Source organism: Mesoplodon densirostris, chromosome 7, assembly GCF_025265405.1.
Source record: "Mesoplodon densirostris isolate mMesDen1 chromosome 7, mMesDen1 primary haplotype, whole genome shotgun sequence".
Lineage (NCBI taxonomy): Eukaryota > Metazoa > Chordata > Mammalia > Artiodactyla > Ziphiidae > Mesoplodon > Mesoplodon densirostris.
Window position 1 is genome coordinate 58523785 of NC_082667.1, and position 18824 is coordinate 58542608.

An 18824-nucleotide genomic window follows, 5' to 3' on the forward strand; every position below is an offset into this window, starting at 1 on the left:
AGCACAGGCTCCAGACGCACAGGCCCAGCGGCCATGGCTCACGGGCCCAGCTGCTCCGTGGCACGTGGGATCCTCCCGGACCGGGGCACGAACCCTCGTCCCCTGCATCGGCAGGCGGACTCTCAACCACTGCGCCACCAGGGAAGCCCTTAATCTTGTTTTTTTCTTTTAAAACTTAGATCTTTTAAAAAAATATAGGCAATGCATATACATGGAAAAAAATTTTAAAGGTACAAAATGCTACCATTGAAATGTAAGGCTTATTCCTATCCCTTTCCCCTGTAAACCCAGTCCCTTTCCTGGAGGCCTAAATGATGGTAAATGTCTTATTTATATTCTTCATAGATATTATATATATATATATATATATATATATATAAGCATACATGCTTATATGTGTACATTCTTTTTCATATAGTAGCATACTATACAAACATCCCTGCACTTTGTAAGATTGTTTCAGGTCAGTATATAAAGAACATCTCATTTTTAAAAACGGCTATGGAATCATCCTCATTTTTCGAAACAGCTGTGGAGTATTCCATTCAGTGGATTTACCATGACTTATTTAGCTAGCCCCCTATGGAGGATGTTTAGGTTATTACTAATCTTTTTCTTTTACAAATAGGGCTGCAATGACGATCCCTGTATAAATGTGCATGTGTGTCTGTGTCTGCATATTGTATCACACATGGTGAGCACGGAGTTTGCGTTTCTAGAAGTGATTTTCTGAGTCAAAGGATATGTGCATTTTTATTTTAATAGATGTTGTCATATTGCCTTTCATAAAACATACTGATTTATATTCCCATCGGCAATGCACAATGCCTGAATTTTAAATGTTGTAGCATCTTAGATTTTTCTTCATCTTTAAAGCTTTTTATTATAAAATCTTTCAAACATACAACAAACCCCATGACCCCCATGTACCCATCACGCAGGTAAAACAATCAACTCATGGCCATTCTTAGTTTATCTAAACCAGTGCCCATTTCCTGCCTCCTCCCTGGATTGTTGTGAAGCAAATCACAGGTACCATAGTATTTCATGCATAAATATTTCAGTATGTATTCCCAAAAGATAAGGACTCTTTAAAAAAAAACATAACCACAGTATATCATTAACACATATAAATACTTATTCAATATCAACAAATATTCAGTTAATATTCAGATTTCTTTCTTTCTCCCTCCTCCCCCGCTCCCTCCCTCCCTCCGTCCCTCCTTCCTTCCTGTAGGTGGTTTGTTCAAACCAGGATTCAAACAAGGTCTACACACTGAATTTGGTTCATATGTCTCATAAATGTCTCTTTTCACCTATGGTTCCCCTGCCATCTTTTTTATCTTTTTCTCCTGTGTTTCCTGAAGGTTAAAAAGTAGATCCTGACAATTGACATGATTCAGGTATGATTTTTTTTTAGCACATCTGCTTTGTAGGTGATGGTGTGTTCTTACATCAAGTAGCATGTAGTATCTGTTTTGGGGTTTTATTTTTTCCTCTTTTTTTTTTTGTGATGACTATGCCCTAGATTCATTATTTTATTAAGGGTTTGAAAGATGTGATACTCGGATTCTATCATTCCTTCTTCACTTACCAGCTGGAATACGTCTGTAGACCTGGCAGGCTGAGTGCAAAAGAACTCAACATGTCCGGTAGCATTAGTGTTATTAGCATTTTATTAGTTTTTTAGTTTTGTTCATTTTCATTAAAATTTGTATTGAATAAATACTATGTAAAAGATTTGCTTTTACAGTTGCATTGGAGTTTAAACTGAGTTTAAATTTGAACATATTTAGATTATCAGCACTGAGTACCTCAATGATTTTTTTCCTTTAAAAGGGGTTCATACATCATTCAAGTTCAAGAGACACTGGTATAAGGCTATAGTGTTACATTTTTTCAATTTACCTAAACTGTGAGCTTTTCTAAGCCAGAGACTGTTTCTTGGTTTTGTTTGTTTGTATTCTAGCATGTGAAAGGAAACAGTGGTTCAATGACTGTTATTATGAGGAATTCCCTGTAGCCTCTACTTTGGTCCTTTTGTTGACAGACATCAGTATCCAGTCTGTGAAGTGGTCATCCAAGCCCTGCTCACACAGCTCCAGATGTGGAGCATTCTTCATAATTCTGATTGTTAGAAAGTTGTTCCTCATCCCAAACTGAAACCTGCCCTCAACAGTGTCATAATTCTGCCCTCCTGCAAGTCCTCCTCTGAGAGGTCTTCCCTCGCCACACCGTGCATCCCCCTCGGGTGGCAGTGGCCCCTATGATGTAGTTACTTATTTCCATGTCTGACCCCGTCCAGACTGTGAGCTCCCCAGGCAGGGACTATAGCTGTATCACCCATGGCCCTCTCAGGACCAGCCCAGGGCCTCACACAGAGGTGCCCAGAAATGGCCTGTTGAGTCAGCAAATGAATTCTATCCTAGGAGCAGGCTCTTCTTCAAGTTAAACTTTCCTGATTCTTCTGTTCTTCATAAAATGTGGCTTCCAGACTCTGCCCCCACTGCCCTCATCTCAACAGGTTCCAATTGGCTAACATGGCCTTAACCTGTATTGCTTGAAGATAACATGCCTGGTGTGGTCCAGCCAGTGTTGGGGAAGCTAGTGAAATAGTCTTGTTCAGGCTTCAGAGGCAACAATAGGCCTTTGACTAAAAAAGACGCTGGAAGAGCTACATGCCGAACTGCTAGACTACGTGCAGGTCAGCAGAAACGGTGCTAGCAAATCTTGGGAATCTGGCCAGTTCCCGGGGATCAGCGAACATTCTGAGACTTACAACTAAAGTATCAAAGCATTTGCAATAACAGCCAGAGCTGCATATCTTCACGCAAGCTGATGATCATCAGTTTGCAGCTTGGCGTTAAAAGCAGGACTTCTTTGGGCGGCACTCTGCAGTCTCACCCGTGGGGTGAACACACCGCCTGGGACCTTCCCAACTGGGACTCCAGATTGCTGTGCAAGGGACTTCCCAGCTGCTGCTTGGATCTGGAAGTAGGTGTCGGCCCAATTCAGTGATGTATGCTCTGTTATATACTCTGTTAATATTCTTATTCCTTTCCTTTTAATGGTTGTATATTGAAATTAAGTTAAATCACCTTCTATTAAAGATTTGATTGAAGCTGTTTATTTGTGTGAGACGAGTGGTTATTTTGCAAGCGAATCCAACGAACCTTAAAACCAAAAGCAGACTTTCGGCAAAACAGCCAGTGCAAGGTGTGTCAGCCTGTGCTGGGCCCTGGGAACACAGAGATGGGTCAGACTTGGTCCCTGTCTTCAGGGAGCTCACAGCTTGGTGGAGGAGACACACCAGTAAAAACTGTTCACAGTAACCTGTTATAAGCACCATGAGAGAAGTCTGTATAGGTACTATGGGAACACAGAAGTGACTAATCTTAAAAGGGAAGAGGGGCAGAAAAGGCTCAAGTGACTTCTAAGTTGTAAGAAAGAGAAAACCTGGCTCAAACGCAATGAAAAGCAGTATCTTAGATCTCGTAACTAAGAAGTCTGGGGATAGACTTTAGGCACAGATTGATCCAGGAGCAGGCAACATCTCAGGGTGAGTTAGCCAGCCCCAGGAGGAAGGGTGTTCCAGGCAGAGAGAGCAGCATAGGCGAAGGCCTGGAGGTGAAAGAGAGCAGGTGGGTATTGGAAGAACAGCAGATTGTCCTCCTACCCCCTTCTAGGGTGAACAGCCTGGGCTCACAGCCTCCTCCCACATTCCTTACTTCTCCTGCTCCTCCCTACCACCCCTTGCCCGGAGCAGCCTGAAAATGAATGCGGAGGACCTCACCCATCTGACTGACTTGCCACTGCCTCTGCTTGATCCTCCCATTTGCCCCTCTGTATGCTCACCACCCTTCTCCACCCACCATGGGACTCCTTGCTCTTGAGCTTCCATCTGGGTTGGTACAAAAAGAGTCAGCAGTAGAAGACCATAGGGTGGGAGGGGAGGGAGTGGAGGGAAAGGAAGGGATTCATTTCCCAGCTCTGTCTCTGCTAGGTCAGCATGGGTTGGTTGCAGTCTCTACATGAAGTCACAGTCCCAGCCTGGCTGCCCTCCTTGGGCTCCAATAAACCCATCCCACCCTTGCCCTCCAAGCCTGGCAATGCTTTCCCTCCTCACTGTTGCTAGCCAGACATGCTGCACCATTCCTTGTCAGTTTCCTAAACTCTCCTTCATGCTCTCTTCAAAGTATCTAGTTTCAGGGTGCCATCTGTTTCCTGCCAGAACCCTGACTGATATGGCCCTGATTTGCAGTCAGAGGCTGGACTGGGGACATGCTATGCCTTGTGAGATGCTGGGTGCCTTCAAGGAGTTTTTGTTGTTCAGCTCAGCTCAGCTGAATTCCACCACACTCACCCCTCTCCAGCCCAAGCCACGTGGGCCCAGGGCTGTTCTAAGCACTTTACAGGCATTATTTAATCATCACAGCAAATAACAAACCCACAAAGTTGTATTGCTGACTGTATTCTGAGAAGAGGAAACCGGCTCAGATGAAGATTTGCCCAAGTTCATATAGTTAGTTAGAGGCAGATCCATGATTTGAACTCAAGTCTGGACTCCAAAGGCTGTACATTAAACAGCGCTCCTGTTGACTCCCACTCTGCCCTCCACACAGGAAGGTGAAAGCACCAAAGGAGCCAATGAGTGTGAAAGTGCTTTTGAGACCCTGAAGAGCCAACACACCTGGTTGGCCTGAGAGCTGTGGTGTGTCCTGTTGCTCCCCAGGGTCAGGCTGAGTCTTTGACAGGCACTCAAGAAGGTCAGGGCTGGCAGAGGCCCCAGAGATCAGACAGCCTCACCCCTTCCTGTGCTAAGGGAGAAACAGCCCCAGAGAAGATAAGTGGTTCCCCCAAGGTCCTTCACTTGCAGTAGGAGCCAGAATTAGAATTTAGAATGTCTTCAGACACCCCATAAATATATCAGGGAGAAGGATGTAGCACTCCCCTTAGAGAGAAGTTTAGAAGAGAGAGAAGGGGTGGGGATCAGGATGGGGGAAGCTGATGATTTCTGGACTACAGAATTTCAGACGTGAGGGATGCAAGGGATTTCAGAGCCCATCTAGAAGGCTCCTCTGATAGCCACTCTGACAAGGAAGCTCTACTTGCTCACCCAAGATAAGAAGCCCATTCCCATCAGAGGCAGCCTGTCCCACACTCCCAGTGAGCAGAGATCTGGATCCTGTGACTCTCCCATCCCCAAGCCCGCTTGGTCCCAGGTCTTCTCTCTAGGACTCCACAGAACATGCCTGCTCCCTCTGCCCAGGTATGTGAGCCGTGCTCATGGCACACTTACTCCCCTCTTCTCATTTCTCATTTCTGCTCAACTGTGAATCTCCTATCTGCCCAAATCATATCTGTTTTCCAAGGCCTACTATAGAGGATACTTGTTGCTTCAGCCTGTATAGCCATTTAGACTACCTCTGATAGTAGCATCCAGATTTTACTTAGGGAATCACCCCCGACCAGTTTTATGTGTGTGTATTTGTTTGTTTGTTTCTTTTCATTGAAGTATAATTGGCATGTAACATTATATTAGTTTCAGGTATACAACATAATGATTTGATATTTGTATACATTGTGGAATGATGACCAATAAGTCTAGTTAACATCCATCCCCTTACACTGTTACAAAATTTTTTTTCTTGTGATGAGAATTTTTAAGATTTATTCTTTTTTGTTTTTTGAAGGGAGGTTTCAGTTATTCAGTGTTTCCAGTTTTTCAATAAGGGATACAGATGGAAAAGTCAGGGCCTCTTCCCACAGAGTTTACAATCTGGGGAGAGAACAAGAGAGATACCACATAACAGAGGCAAATAATTCTAGGAGATAAATGTCCCTCAATGTGTTTTTCAAAATACAAGTTCTTACACAAACGTGTAACTAAATACTGACTCCATGGTGCTTCAGTTATATCTGAAAGGGCTTTGAGAAAATAAGAAGTCCTGTTACTGGATAAAACTAGTGGTCCATCTCGCCTTTCCAGCAGCACCAAAGGAAGTTGTAGGGAGAGCAGAGGTTAACTGTCAAGATAGCTTTTAATTTGTAAATTTATCCAAAGTTTGAAAATATCATGGGGATTCTTAGGAATCCCACTAGTCAGTGAATGGCCTACCTATATGTTCACTACGTCTACAGACTACGCACACACCCACTCAGATGATTCTCAGAATAGGGGTATATGAGAAGTTAATTCTCATGCCTGGCTTTGTGGTTCTTCGCCTTTCCCTCTCATATCTTCAATCACCTGTGTCACAGGACACATATAAGTAGTTGGGAAGTGTTAAACTCTAACAGTAAAGCAAAATCAGAGTTAAAGGCAAATGTTTAATGAATCATGTTCAAACACAAGCTAGTCAATGAAGAACTTTAGGTTCAAAGGGCCAGATATTCTGCATTCCCAAGAAATCGCCATCAGCTTCTCATTCTGGTTAAATATTTTCACCTTGCATTTTGCGGCCACAAAATTAGTGGTACATTTTTGAGTGTTGATCTATCACTCAAAGATTCAAATTAGGGGACTGAAAGAAAACATTTTGTATCTGTGTATTTAAAAAAATCTGTCAATGAACAAGGAGCCAGGTGTCAGTTTCCTATGGGGGGAATGTTCTCATGGAGGCACTGTAAGGGTAAGTCAGTCCGCTTCATTTCTTGTTTTTTAACATTCTGTGGTGCCGCCATTGTCCTGTTCAGGTTCAGGAAGCTCATTCGGTGGTATTGCAACATCCTCATAAGGCAGCTTGTCTTCTCACCAAGCATCATCAATCAAATCCAAGATCCTTCCATCTCTCTGTACCTCACTGTCCATTCTCCTGCAGTTTTAATCTTGCCAGATCTGCAAGCCAAAAAGTTTATTTCCTAAACATGAAGACTGAGGAGATGATGTAATGCAGCAGTAGGGTTCTCCAGGGTTTTTAGCCTGGATGTGTCTTTTGGCATGATATCACCCTGGGAAAGACTCATCTCATCTGTTTATTTATAAGATCATAGTCCCTCCTAGCTGATTTTCCCGGTCACACACAGATGCCACCTTTTTGTAGAGTTTTCTCAGATCACTCCAGCTTCAGCACACATTCTGCCCTTGATCGGTTCCTTCTTGTCCTTATGATCCACTGAACAAGTTAGGTCGGCTTTGTGACTGATTGCTCAGGCATTATTGTTTCCAATTGCTGTGTGTAAATTTTGTATCAATGACTCAGCATATCTTTCCCCAATGTGGCCTCAATCTTTTCCCACCTGTCCCTCTTCCGGACACCTCTAACCCTGTCATACTTTCCAACCTTTGCACTTAAAGGTCTCTTTGCCCCATCACTAACACCTACTTTTCCTTCCAAACTCAGAGTTGGACGTCAGCTCATCGGGGTCATTATCCCATTTCCAGAGTTAGGCGTTAAGCTGCCTTCACTCTTCAGGGGTTGGAAGAGTGGAAAGCATAGGGCGGGCAGTGACCAGGACACCTCCACCATCCCAAGCACTTTGCCACACTCGCCAGAATAAGCCATTACCACTTTCCTGAACAAAATTTTTCTTACACGCGTGACTATCCCAGTGCTTCTAATGCTCTATCTTGTTCCTTTTTTCCCAGCTAACCCCCAGTCAATCTAAAAACTTGGCTCCCAGGTCGCCTCTTGCAGGAACTTTCTCTAAGCGCCCGGAAGAACGCGGTCCCCGCCCCTCCGCGGGCGCCATAGTTCCCTGGGCACAGTGAATGGTCCCCATCGGGAGCTTGTTGCATTGCTCGCCACAGGGTCTTCCCAGACAGGTGGTGCCTACATTCCCCGGGGCAGGGCAGTTTTATCCATCTCTGTTTTAGAGCTCTGTAAATGTGTAGTTACATTAGCAAAGCTAGAATGCCTCCGCCTCCACCCCCCTGCTAAAAGTGACCCTCGCAGGCCACCACCATTGGTACAGGCGTGGGAGGCCACTCCACAGCCCAAGATTTATTCTTTTAGCAACTTTCAAACATGCAATCCAGTATTACTAACTATAGTCACCATGCTGTACATTACATCCTCATGGCTTATTTCATTCATTCATTCATTTATAGCCGTGCTCCACAGCTCCTGGCATCTTAGTTCCCCGACCAAGGATCAAACCCGGGCCCACAGCAGGGAAAGCACAGAGTCCGGGAATTCCTGGCTTATTTATTTTATAACTGGAAGTTTGTACCTTTTGCCCCCTCCACCCATTTCCCCCACCCAAGTGTATGTGGTTTGAATAGAGATGACACACCCCCTACCAGCTTCTGTGACTGGGATAGGCACTGGGTCCGTTTCAGGACAATAAGAGTCTGACCCAAGACTTCTGTCAGGAGGGTTGTGGGGGAAAGAAGCTCTTTCTACCGGTTTCATTCATAGAATAGAGTGTATGCATGGAATTCAGGCAGTCATTTTGTTACCGCAACATGGGATTCTGCCTGAGCATGGAGCATCAGTGAGAAAAGCAGAGACAGCTTCCTGAAGACATCATCTGGGCTCCTGATTCCAGCCATACCTGAAGCTAGATATGTCAGGATTTTATACTTTTATGAGCTGAGAAATTCCCTTTTCTACTTAAGTCAGTTTGAGCTGGGTTTTCGTAAGATTCCTGATTGATACATCCCTCATCTCTGCAAACCCTAGTCCACACTGAACCCACATTCTTCTGCATTCCCATGGCCCTTATTGTTTAAACCATAAGATTCAAAAGTCCACATTTATACAACCATGAACACACATGCCCTTATTAATTTTTTTTCCCCATGTTGTGCTGCTTGCGTGATCTTAGTTCCCCGACTAGGGATTGAACCTGTGCCCTCGGCAGTGAAAGCATGGCATCCTAACCACTGGACCACCAGGGAGTTCCCAATAGCTATTCTTTATGGAACACTTGCTATGTGCCAGGTATCAGGTGAAGCACTTTAAATACAATATCTTACGTTAATCCATACAACCATAAGATGTAGTTGTTTTTAATCCCCATTCTACATAAGGAAACTAAGACTCAGTGAGGTTAAGTTCTCACAGCTGATAATTGCAGGGCTAGGATTCAAACCCAGCTCGGTTGGACCCCAGAAGCTGTGTTCTTGAGCACTCTTCCACCTTGCTGCCCAGGACACAGCATGTGTGAGGGTGAGGAAGAAGAGGCCACTGAGATTTTCAGTCTCCTGACACCACACCTTGCTGCACGTCTTCCAGTGCTCTTTTCACTGCTCTTTGCTGCCTGCAGGGGCAGGAGAATGGTTAAGCTCAGAACAAGAAGACAAATGTTCTGTGGGCTAAACTGACAGGCCAAGAGGAGACAAGATTGCAGAAGCACAGACACAGGCTCCTGATGAGTAATGGAATAAAATTACTTGATGTGATCATTAAACTTCCTCTGTGATTCATGCTCTATTTTCCTTGGTAACCCAGGCTTCTGAGACTGTTGACGACAGACATCATCCATGCTCGTCCTACCTCCCAACGCTTCTCCCCCACCTACTAGACAGACATTGAGTTACATCCTGGGTATTCTATGGCGAAAAAGATACACCTGGCCTGTCTTCTTGTAGTGCTTACAGTCTAATGGGAAAGGCAGACCCCAAATCAATATACAGATAAATAGAAGACTGGGTTGGGGTTGAGTCCTATGAAGAAAACAAACAGGGAATTGGATGGATGATGGTTGCATTTACCAAGAGACAGAAAACTGAAGGGAGCAGGGAAGGAAGTCACGAGTTCCAGCCACAACATGTTATCCAAACAGAGATGTCAAGTAGGTAGTTAGATATAGGAGTCTAGTGCTCAGAGGAGAGAGGTCTGGCCGAGGGGTTGAAAGAACATCAGGCTCTCTCAGGTTCTATCTCTTCTTGGAAGCTTTCCCTGATAATGTAATTCCTAGTGACCTTTCCTTTCATTACCTTTATTCATTCATTCATTTATTCAACAAATTCTCAGTAAGGTCTACTCTGTGCAGACTTAGTGCCGGCTTAGTGCCCTTAAGGAGCACTAAGGTGTGGAATCAACAAATAAAGTAGACAATTATAACACAGAATGGTAAGTGCTGTGTTCAAGGGAAGTGTAAGGGGCTGTAGGAGAATGGCCTTCTGCATCAGCCAGGTCCAGCGGGAAGCAGATGGCCACGTTACATCAGTAATTTGAGGAGGCTCTATTCAAAGAGGTGGGCAGGGAGTAGGGAAACCACAAGGGGTTGTGAAGTACCCTGGATCTTGAAACATTTGGGCACCATTACCTCTCCAGGCCTGAAGGGGAGAGGAAAGCGGGTGGTTACAGGAATCCAGAGAAGAAGAGAGGTCTGAGATAGGGCTGACAGACAGGAGCTGTGAGCTTCAGTTGAGGGATGCAGCAAGAACAGTAGCAAAATATATATATATTTTAAAGTTAAGTAGATCAGATTGGAAAACAAGGCAGGGAAGGGCTTTAAGGGAGGGCAGGGGAAGGGAGGGATTAGGATTTGTAAATAGGATGGTCAGGAAAGGCCTCACAAAAAAGGTGGCATTTAAGCAAAACTTGAAGGAGGTGTATCTCTAGATGAGTTTTCCCCAGACTCCTTCAGTTGGCCCACTTCACTCCAGCATCCCCCATCTCAAGGTCCAGGACCTTGTCCCCAACCTCTCTGGATTAGAGAGTTCCCTGAAGGTCCTTCTCAGACTACGGTTTCCTCAGGAGAGGAGTTCTGTTTCATCCTTCCTTTTCTCATCTAATAACACTAGAAGCTGCCATTTATTAAGCATGTGCATCACACTCTTGGCATGTTACACACATTGGGCCATCTAAGCCTCATAGCAAGACTGCAAGGCACAGCTGGGGAAAATTAGGCAGTTCGGCCCACTTTCCATTGGCCCCTTGGCCAGCTGCCTTCCCTAACAGGGTTCCTGCCCCATCTTCACTCCAGAGAAGGGGAAATGGAAGATAGGCCTTAAGTTTTTGAAGGACTGAAAAAGGGAACAAAGATTAGGAGTGTACTTGATGTCTCCATTGTGCACAAGGACCAAAGGGTAGAAGTCAATAGGAGGCAGTATTTATCAAAATGTGAGGACATCCTAACAATCAGAGCCTCAGATGCCTTGGTGGCAATGAGCTCCTTTTCACTAGAGGTGTGCAAGAGAAGCTGATTAATCTGTTGTCAAAAATGAAATATAGGCCAGCCCCTAGCCAGCAGCTTCATGCTGCCCAAGGGCCAGGGGCACGTGCATGACTCTCCTCTGCCCTGTGAAGGGTGTGCCTCCCACCACTATGGGCCTCGGAGCCACTGCCCTCATTTTCTCTTGCTGTCTTGAATGCAGTCCAAGGGAGGTGCCTTGCAACCAGTGCACTGAGCGCCAAGAAGGACCAGGAGATTGAACTGGAGGCACCACATTCTACTTATGAAGGAGATGAAAAGTTTCCAGGAATTAAGTCCAGTTTCATTTCAGTATAAGATAGGAGAAAATGGTGATCCCAAAGCCTTCTTCATAGAGATTTCCTGGACAGAAACATATCCTCAAACACCTCCAGTCATATCTATGAACGCATCTTTTAGCACCATATCATCAGCTGTAAAGCAGAGCATATCAGCCAAGTTACAGGAAGCAGTGGAAGGACCGCCATGACCCACATGTTGTTTGAATATGCGAAGGACAATAAACAGCAGTTCATGGAGAATCACCATCTCTCTTAATTCTACGACATCCACAAGAAATATCATCTTGTTTGAAATTCCTAATACAGCCCCGTCAAGTGAGAAAAAAAGACAAAAAAGACAACTTTCAAAAGCCCAGAAGGAACTATATCCAATCTCCTGGGATAAACCATATGGAAAAAAATATTTTAAAAAAGAATGTATATATGTGTATAACTGAGTCACTTCGCTGTACAGCAGAAATTAGCACAACATTGTAAATCAACTATACTTCAATTAAAAAAATAGAGAATTAGGGGACTTCCCTGGTGGTCCAGTGGCTAGGGCTCTGGGCTCCCAATGCAGGGCGCCCGGGTTTGATCCCTGGTCGGGGAACTAGATCCCACATGCATGCTGCAACTAAGAGTTCACAAGCCACAATGAAGATCCCGTGTGCCACAACTAAGACCCAGTGCAACCAAATAAATAAATATTTTTTAAAATAGAGAATTAAAAAAAAAAAAGCCCAGAAGCATAAGTTGGTAGATAAAGCAGATCACAAAGGAGAACTTCCTCGAGGATGGAACTGGGTTGATGTGGTGAAGTTAAGTAAAACTGGCTTTAAAGATGATGAATAGCACTTGGAATTTGAGACATGGGAAGAGCATCTTTTAAAAAATAAACTGGGTTCAAAATCTTTTATTACTCTTTTCTGGTATTGAAGTGGCTTTTTATAAAACAGATTTTTTGGATATATTTCTTACATAAAAATGTTTTAAGCTGAAAGTGCATGAGGAGATCTGGTTGTATTAAATTATTTTCACAAACTTACCTTAATAAAAGGTGAAAATGTTACTGATTAGTATACTTTATGAAGCCAATTGAGTTCTGTAAATGGACAAATATGGGGAATAATAATCAACGTTAACTCATATGATCTTATTCTAGTTGGCGTAATTTTTTTTTTTTTTTTTTTGCGGTACGCGGGCCTCTCACTTTTGTGGCCTCTCCTGCTGTGGAGCACAGGCTCCGGGCGCGCAGGCTCAGCAGCCATGGCTCACGGGCCCAGCCGCTCTGCGGCATGTGGGATCTTCCCGGACCGGATGTGTCCCCTGCATTGGCAGGCAGACTCTCAACCACTGCGCCACCAGGGAAGCCCCCGGTGTAATTTTTTTTAAAGGAATATGAAGCCCTTCTCAAACTCTCATCCCAGTGGGGCAGAATACTGAGTGAACAATTAGTCCACAGCATGATCCATATCGATAGGCTTCTCATCTTAGTGAAGTCTTCATCTCTTCTTTCTCTTAATTACTGAAGCATAAATTGCTTCAGAGATTTAAATATTAGTATTTGAATTTTATACATAATATTGTTTGTAGTTACTTTTTACTTTTCAAGGGTGAACTGCTTATTTTTAATAAATGAATATCTGTTTATACTTTTCTCTTGGTTTGGGTCACAATGTTCAATTATAAGAGCTTTCAATGGAACATTGAACAGGAGAATATAAAAACAAATCTGCCAAATACATTAGAGAGCATTTGAATAGAAGTGCTGGTTTCTATTTAAAACATTTCTCTTTGCTGTATATACCAAAATAGATGGGAGTAAAGGATGCCTTAATATTTAATTTTTGTATTGTCAGAGACAATGGTTTAAAGAAATTCCTATTTATGTATTTTTAGTTGTTTGTAACTGAGGTCTTCTAAATGGTTTAATATAAAACCACAATGCTAGTCTTGCTTCTTTTCAAGTATCCAAATATATTTCTCAGCATCTTTAAAATAATAGACTTAGAAGTCTTTCAACTGCTGAACTGTAGTACATGCTTATTTTTTTTTTTAATCATTAACAGAGGAAACTATTGGTGTAGTTTTACCAGGAAGTTATTGATCTGTATGTGTGATTCACAGTGATTCTGTATGTGCTCCCCAGCTATAAGAACACATAGGATGGACTTACCTGGTGGCGCAGTGGTTAGGAATCCGCCTGCCAATGCAGGGGACATGGGCTCGAGCCCTGGTCTGGGAAGATCCCACATGCTGCGGAGCAACTAAGCCGTGTGCCACAACTACTAAGCCTGAACTCTAAAGCCCGTGAGCCACAACTACTGAAGCCTGCGCACTGCAACTACTGAAGCCTGCATGCCTAGAGCCCATGCTCTGCAACAAGAGAAGCCACCACAATGAGAGGCCCGCACACCGCAACGAAGACCCAACGCAGCCAAAAATAAAAACAAAAACAAAAAAACCCCACATAGGACTACTGCAGTGGTATCTGGAAGGGTTCATTGTTGGTTCCTCAAGTCACAGTTATGCAGCTTGGGTCTGAGTTTTTAAGGAATAGCTAACTTTTAAAGAAGTTTCCTTAGCAAAAGAGCAGTTGAGTTGTGACCATGGTTTTTACTGGGCTAACCTGGCTTCAGTTAAATCATTTGAATTGTGAAGTAAGTATAATTATGGTGAAGAAGTTCAGCCTCATTTTCAAATGCTGAATCACATTTTATTTCTTGAATTAATATGATATAAACATTAAAATTCAGGACCATTGGAATATGTTGATTTGTTTGCTTGTGTTTTTAAAGAAATTGAAACTGCTACATTTGCTACTGGAAGAAAATGGTTTGTTTTGCTCTGAAGATTCTGAAATTGTTCAGGCTTGTCATGGTTCATAGATTACAAAAACTAATGCTAGCTAAATGCCAAGTAACTATTTTTACTCTTTTTATATGAAATGTACACATTTCGGAGGCGGGGTGATGGTGGCAGTGGTGCCTCTTACTACCTTATTAAAACAGTTGAACATGCTCATCAATATTGCCATCACCATTTTCTAAGTTTGTTTACTTGAAATTGTATGGAATGACACAATTAATAAGCAATAAAGCCTCTATTACACACACACAAAGAAATACAGGGAATTCTTGGGTAAGGGATTTGACTAGATAACTCTAAGAGTCCTTCCAACTTAGGTTCTAGCACTAAATGATTCTAGAACTCTAACGTGGTATGATTCTAAGACTGTGATTCCAAAATTTTATTAGGACAAGAGACAATCCCTAACTTCAGAGAACTCACAATCTAGTAGATGAGGTGGACAAATAGTGACTTTTCATAACTGTAATAAACAGTCCTAGAGATTAGATGCAAGGCTTGGCAGGATGTGGGAAGGAATGCTTACTGACCCATGGCTGTTTCCTCAAGGCTGGTCTCAAGAACCACTTGCATCACAATCTCTCCAGAAGCTTTTTTTTTTTTTTTTTAAATGCTAATTTCTGGGCTCTAGTCCAGATCTCCTGAATCAGAACCTCTGGAGTAGAACCCAAAAGTCTACTTCACTTAAAATAAAGGCCAAGGTGATTCTTAGGTGGACTGTAATTTGAGACTGCCTGCTCAGAGTCAGGATGACTCCACTGAGATATGATATCCAGACAGAAAAAAAAAAAAAAAAAAAAAGTAGCTGGGTCAAAATATGAAACTACAGAAGTCACACAGAAGTAACATGTTTTTTTTGTTTGGTTGGTTTTGGGTTTTTTTAAACATCTTTATTGGAGTGTAATTGCTTTACAATGTGTGTTAGTTTCTGCTTTATAACAAAGTGAATCAGTTATACATATACATATGTTCCCATATCTCTTCCCTCTTGTATCTCCCTCCCTCCCACCCTCCCTATCCCACCCCTCTAGGTGATCACAAAGCACCAAGCTGATCTCCCTGTGCTATGCGGCTGCTTCCCACTATCTATTTTACGTTTGCCAGTGTATATATGTCCATGCCACTCTCTCACTTTGTCACAGCTTACCCTTCCCCCTCCCCATATCCTCAAGTCCATTCTCTAGTAGGTCTTTGTCTTTATTCCCGTCTTACCCCTAGGTTCTTCATGACATTTTTTTCCCCTTAAATTCCATATATATGTGTTAGCATATGGTATTTGTCTTTCTCTTTCTGACTTACTTCACTCTGTATGACAGACTCTAGGTCCATCCACCTCACTACAAATAACTCAATTTTGTTTCTTTTTATGGCTCAGTAATATTCTATTGTGTATATGTGCCACATCTTCTTTATCCATTCATCTGTCGATAGACACTTAGGTTGCTTCCATGTCCTGGCTATTGTAAATAGAGCTGCAGTGAACATTCTGGTACATGACTCTTTTTGAATTATGGTTTTCTCAGGGTATATGCCCAGTAGTGGGACAGAAGTAACATGTTTTGATGAAGATTAGCAATTTTGTACAACATTCCCTCCATGTGATAGGTCTCTTTTAAATGATAGCACTTCTTAGATATAATCTGAGATTCTGTGATTGAGGGTATATGCCTCAGATGCCTAGAACAGATATTTTTTTAAATTTTAATTTTATTTTGATTCTTTTCTTTTTTAAAATTAATTAATTTATTTTTGGCTGCATTGGGTCTTCATTGTTGTGGGCGGGTTTTCTCTAGTTGTGGTGAGCGGGGGCTACTCTTCGCTGTGGTGCATGGGTTTCTCATTGCAGGGGCTCCTCTCGTTGTGGAGCACAGGCTCTAGGCGCACAGGCTTCAGCAGTTGCAGCTCACGGGCTCCAGAGCACAGGCTCAGTAGTTGTGGCGTGCGGGCTTAGCTGCTCCACGGCATGTGGGATCTTCCCAGAACAGGGCTCGAACCCATGTCCCCTGCATTGGCAGGTGGATTCTTAACCACTGTGCCACCAGAGAAGCCCTAGAAGAGATTTTTGTTTGCAAGGGAGCCAGAGCTGGCCTCGGTTTTTTGTTTTTAATTTACTTATTTTATTTATTTATTTTTGGCTGCGTTGGGTCTTCATTGCTGCGCGCAGGTTTTCTCCAGTTGTGGCAAGCGGGGGCTACTGTTCACTGCAGTGCGTGGGCTTCTCATTGCCATGGCTTCTCTTGTTGCGGAGCACGGGCTCTAGGCATGAGGGCTTCAGTAGTTGTGGCATGTGGGTTCAGTAGTTGTGGCTCACGGGCTCTAGAGCACAGGCTCAGTAGTTGTGGCACACAGGCTTAGTTGCTCTGTGGCATGTAGGATCTTCCCAGACCAGGGATCGAACCCGTGTCCCCTGCATTGGCAGGCAGATTCTTAACCACTGTGCCACCAGGGAAGTCCCCTCAGTTTGTTATTAACTATCCCAAGGCCGGAGGCTGGCAAAGAGGGCTCTGATAAGGACTCCCCACAGAGTTCCTGAGAGGCTATTCCCTGCCACTGTCCACTCCCTTGCCCATGGCCTCCTGGCTCTCATTTCCCAGCTGTCCCTGGATGCTTCTCTTCTCTGGAAACTGCAGTGTCCCCAGCAAGGAAGAAACAGCTTGAGTGAGGGCCTGGTGGCCAGAAAGTGAAGGGTATTCAGGGACAGGGAGCAGCGTGGTGTGGCTGGACACCAGTTGTCTGGGCATGTGAGGGACTGTTGAGACTTGGATGAAACATTGGCCGAGGATAAGGGGAGAGAGTGGCCTAGTGCATTCTGAGTCTGAGCTCTGCCAGTGACTTCCTTAGTGAGCTTGGGCAAGTCCCCTTCCCCAAACTGGGCCCCTTCCCCAAACTGCATCCTGTCTGGAAAAGAGGGTTTGTGTTAGAATCAGATGATTTCTCCAGTGACTATCCGGCTTTAATATTTTGGATTCTAAGATCTCATCTGACCCTAACCATCACCCTGTGAAGAATGCATGCAGGAACTGTACCCGTTTTATAGCGAGGAAGCCATGGCCCAGTGAGGAGCAGTGTGACCAGCCCACCACCATACAACCACGTAGGAGCAAGGTCTGATTCCACCAGCACCCGACGCTCTTCTGAGATCCTCCTCAGACCGGGCAAGCTGAAGCGAAGCAAGGAACATTCGGTCTCAGGTCCAGGAAGCAGGCGCTGCAGGGGACGGAGAGGTCGCAGTGCACAGCTGGGTGAGGCCAAGCAGCTGAGCGAGGCCAAGCAGCTGGGCGGAGGCGCCCGAAGCCAGCTCCGGGAGAAGTGGGTGTGTTAGGGGCCGGGCGGGGCCGGGTGAGGGGACGCCCTGAGGAAGGGAAAAGGCAGTTGAGCGCGGGTTGGAGCGCAGAGTGGAGGGGGCACAGGCGGTGCTGGCCGCGGGCTGCGAGCAGGGGGGCTGGCGGAGCGCCTTGGGGCGCAGTGCAGGGCACCCGCGAGCCCAGGGCAAGGTGTCCAACGAACAGACGGCGCCCCTGGAAGCCTTGCCGACCGGCAGGTAAGGCGCACCCGCCGGCTCGGGAAGGCTGAGCCGGCGCCGGGGGTAGAAATGAGGGGTGTATCCGCCTCCCTGGAGGCCGCTGACCCGAAGTAGGGGGCGGCTCAGATACATACTGATCCTCCCCTGTTCAGAGAGCCACAGGGATCCCGGGGCGCACGTGGGAGCGCGAAGCTGGGCTCCTGGCACGCCTTGCCCGGAAACCGTGGGGGCTTAGGTCGGCACTCACGGGCCCCGGGACGGCGGCACCCAAGCTCCTTCCACATCCACAGATATGCGAGCGCACAATATAACCACCAACCTGCGGCTCCGCAGCGCGAGCACACGCGGAAATGGCGCTCCGGGACCCGGTGTGCCTTCTTGCTTGGCGGGAGCCGCTTGCTCAGCGTGCGAGTTGACCTGCCCATTCGCTACTTTATTGTGCCCCTCGCCCTATGCGCCCCAGTCCTGGGAAAAGCCTAGGAGCTCCCTTCTAGTCTTCTAGTACTAGTAACATAGATCTAGGCTGGGAGTCAGGAGACTTGAGTTCTAGTTTACAGGTTGTGTAAACCTGTGCCAATCGCCCACCTGCTCTGTGCTTTGTGCGCTCTTTTCCTGGGTCACTAAATGTAAAATGAGCCTCCTGGTCCTGTTGCCCATGTACTCCGTATGGCATGTGGGGGAAGGGGACTGGACCCGGGAGTCTCTTGTTTAGAAAGTACAGGAGTTCAGAGCCCTGTGTGAGGGCCCTTGGAAAGTGTCTCCTCCTATCCCCCCTCCCCCATCCTCAGCAGTTTGCATAAGGGGAATCTGAGGCCCAGGGGGGAGATGGCTCGCCCAGGGTCACACCAGGGACCAGACAGAAGTAGAACCCAATTCTCCTCACTCCTAGCCCAGGGCTGATTCCACTTCAGCTACAAAAGTGAATTGTAAATGTGTTAGCTGCTCTTTATCTCCTGGCATCCAGCCAGTTACCCGCTCTGAATGGAGGAGAGCCAAGCTGGAGGCAAGGAAACTGCTTTCAGATGTTCTTGACTCCTTAAGATGAGAACAACCTTCATCCCTCA

The 18824-nt window shown here is 45.1% G+C and overlaps 2 pseudogenes; one reads left to right on the forward strand and one right to left on the reverse strand.

The window, feature by feature from the left end:
- Window positions 1–6422: 6422 nt before the first annotated feature.
- Window positions 6423–18824, reverse strand: part of LOC132493423 (anaphase-promoting complex subunit 13-like) — a 69399-nt pseudogene continuing 56997 nt past the window's right edge.
- On the forward strand, window positions 9645–12221 carry LOC132494169 (RWD domain-containing protein 4-like; annotated as a pseudogene).